Here is a 3,698-nt window from a genome sequence, read left to right as displayed (position 1 = left end):
TTCCATTAGGGAAATTCACTTCTGCTCATTCTGTGCAGGCCATATATCCTCTCTTTTGATCCTTGCCTTTGTATTGAAACTTCAACCCCTGGGGCCTATATTCAGTCCAGATCCCTGTGCGCCTCACCGTTTTTTCTGCCATTTACTACTGTGGACTCCTTACCCACCTCTGAAACCTAAAGACTTTACATATTGCTTTTGCACTTCCCCTTTTTTTTCTAGTATTTTCATTTTTTAAACATAACTCACTAATGTACCTGGAATTTATTTTAGAATGTAATAGGAACTCATGATTTGTATTGATTTTTTTCCACATAGCTAGGTAAATTTCCCAAAACCATTAATTAATCTTTCCCAGTGATATGTGATATTTCCTTTATCATATGTTAGGTTTAAAGTTTGCTTCTAGGAAATATAGTCCTTTCCACTGATATATGGATCTATTCTTGAGCCACATTAACTAATTATTATATTCTAAATATCTCATAGAATTGGCCCTTCTCCTTCCATTAATCTTCTCTTCATACTCTGCCCACCCTCTTTCCCATCTTTCTATTTTTGCAGGCAAGCTTTAGAATCAAAGGAGCAGTTCTCGATTTGCTGCCCCTTTGGGCTCTGCCTTAGTAGTAGTAGTAGTAGTTATTTCCCCTTGACTGGAAATAAAGCCTAAACCAGGTGACCACTTGGTAGGAAGGTAGGAGTGGAGAATCACTAAAAATAATTATGAAGTTTCCTTCAATACTAGTTGTCTATTGACTCCAAGGTCCCTTCTAACTCTACAATTAGATTCTTGGCCAGGCAAGGTGGCTCACCCCTGTAATCCCTACACTTTGGGAGGCCAAGGCAGGAGGATCACTTGAGCTCAGGAGTTCAAGACCAGCCTGGCCCACATGGCAAAATTCTGTCTCTACTAAAAACACAAAAATTAACTGGGCATGGTGGCTCATGCCTATAATCCCAGCACTTTGGGAGTCCGAGATGCCAGATCACCTGAGGTCAGGAGTTCAAGACCAGCCTGGCCAACGTAGTGAAACCCTGACTTTACTAAAGATACAAAAATTAGCCAGGCATGGTGGCACAAGCCTGTAGTCCCAGCTACTCAGGAGGCTGAGGCAGGAGAATCACTTGAACCAAGGAGGTGGAGATTGCAGTGAACCGAGATCGTGCCACTACACTCCAGCCTGAGTAACAGAGTGAGACTCCATCTCAAAACAAAAAACAAAAAACAAAAATGCAAAAATACAAAAATTAGCCAGGCATGGTGGCTCATGCCTGTAATCCTAGCTACTCAGGTGGCTGAGGCACCCAGAGAATCACTTGAACTCAGGAGGCAGAGGTTGCAATGAGCTAAGATCGCATAGATGCACTCCAGCCTGGGCGACAGGGTAAGTGAGACTCTACCTCAAAAAAAGAAAAAAAAAAAAAAAGTGGCTGCACAGGACGATCGCTTGAGCCTAGGAGTTTGAGGCTACAGTGGGCTATGATCTTGCCATTGTATTCCAGTCTGGGCAACAGAGTGAGACTCTGTCTCAAAATAAAATAAATAAAATCAGAGTTTCTTGAAACATTATTACCCACAACTATTTTGTTCTGTACTAGAGAGAGCAGAGGCTAGTGGTCAGATAGACTCATACTCTGACCAATTAGTCAAATGACCTTAAGGAAGTAATTTGACTTTTATGAACCCTTGCCTTCCTTATCTGTAAAATGGAAAGGGTAAATCCAACCTCACAGGGCTGTCAGGAAAATTCAAAGAAATAATGGAGGTAAAGCACTCATGATGGGGCCCATACAGTGTTGTTTTTGTTTGTTTTCTTGTTTGTTTTTTCTGAGATGGAATCTCGCTCTGTCACCCAGGCTGGAGTGCAGTTGCGTGATCTCCGCTCACTGCAACACCTACTTCCCAGGTTCAAGTGATTCTCCTGCCTCAGCCTCCCAAGTAACTGGGATTACAGGCGCCCACCACCACACCCAGATAATTTTTGTATTTTCAGTAGAGACAGGGTTTTGCCATGTAGCCAGGCTGGTCTCAAACTCCTGACCTCAGGTAATCCGCCTGCCTTGGCCTCCCAAAGTGCTGGGATTACAGGCGTGAGCCACCGTGCCCGGCCTGGTGTTCTTTAAATGTTATCACCCAAGCCTTTTCCCTTTCAGGCAGCTTTCAGTCCTGAACGGCATCTTTGAAGGCATTAGGGTATCTTTGCAAAATAGATTCTAAGGTTAATTCCTCGGAGCTTCAAGGGATGTCTCACTGACTGGCCTCTTAGTTCTCCGTGAGAGGAAAGGAAAAGGTTAACCTTTAGTTTTGTGGAGTCCTGAGTTGGCGTCTTTATTTGACTGTTGGGAGCATTCGGCTAAGTTTTTGCCTTCAGAGATTCCTCTGCCAGCAGCAAAGAGAAAAGTGTGAACATTTTCAATGATTCAAGCCAGCTTGTCAGCATATTCTTCAAATCTTCCTACACATATATTTACACTTGGACTGTTAACAAGCTGGATCATCCTTGGCCAGGCAGAGAAAGCAATTACTCTAGATGATTATCCCAGAATTGACACTAGCTCGGACTTAGCATCGCTCCAACAATAGAAATTTTCTGTTGAAAATAACAAGATAGATATGTAGGGCAAAGTCGTTTTCTCTCCTAACTTGCCTTCAGTTAAAGCCCAGAAGCCTCTAAGCAGGGCCAACACTGTGACACAGACTTCAACAAAGTCACATCAACCCTGCCCCACCCCACCACCCCTGGCCTAAGTCCTCACCCTGTTCCAGAACAGCCACCAACCCACTTGACCTTGATCCAGTGTGTTATCTGTGGCTACCTCACAGCTCCATGCCGCTCCCACCACCGTCACCCATGCCTGTGCTCGCTGCTGTCCTCCTTGGAAAAATTGTGAAGTAAATGGTTTCTGCTTCTGTGGTATAGTAAAACATAAATACAATTGACCTTCGAACTACGTGGGTCTGACCTGCGCAGGTCAACTGATACACAGATTTTCTTCCACCTCTGCCACCCCTGAGATGCGAGACCAATAAACCCCCAACCCCTGCTTCCTCCTCTTCAGCCTACTCAACGTGAAGAGGATGAGGATGAAAACCTTTATCGTGATCCACTTCCACTCAATGAAGACTAAAGTCATTTCCTCTTCCTTATGATTTTCTTAGTAACATTTTCTTCTCTCCAGCTGACTTTATTGTAAGAATGAAGCGCATAATACATATAACATACAAAATATTGGCCAGGCAAAGTGGCTCTCACCTGTAATCGCAGCACTTTGGGAGGTTGAGGCAGGTGGATCACCTGAGGTCATGAGTCCGAGACCAGCCTGGCCAACATGGTGAAACCCTGTCTCTACTAAAAACACAAAAATTATCTAGGCATAGTGGTGCGTGCCTGTAATTCCAGCTACTCAGGAGGCTGAAGCAGGAGAATAGTTTGAACCCAGGAGGCTGAGGTTGCAGTAAGCTGAGATTGTGCCAGTGCACTCCAGCCTGGGTGACAGAGAGACACTCTGTCTCAAAAGAAAAAGAAAAAAAAGAAAAAAGAAAGAAGAAAGAAAGAAAAGAAAGAAAGAAAGAAAGAAAGAAAGAAAGAAAGAAAGAAAGAAAGAAAGAAAGAAAGAAAGAAGGAAAGAAAGAAAGAAAGAGAAGAAAGAAAGAAAGAAAGAAAGAAGAATGAAAGAAAGAAAGAGAGAGAAAGAAA

The sequence above is a fragment of the Mandrillus leucophaeus genome, unplaced genomic scaffold (assembly GCF_000951045.1).
Source record: "Mandrillus leucophaeus isolate KB7577 unplaced genomic scaffold, Mleu.le_1.0 Scaffold100, whole genome shotgun sequence".
Taxonomy (NCBI): domain Eukaryota; kingdom Metazoa; phylum Chordata; class Mammalia; order Primates; family Cercopithecidae; genus Mandrillus; species Mandrillus leucophaeus.
This window is presented reverse-complemented; position numbering follows the sequence as displayed.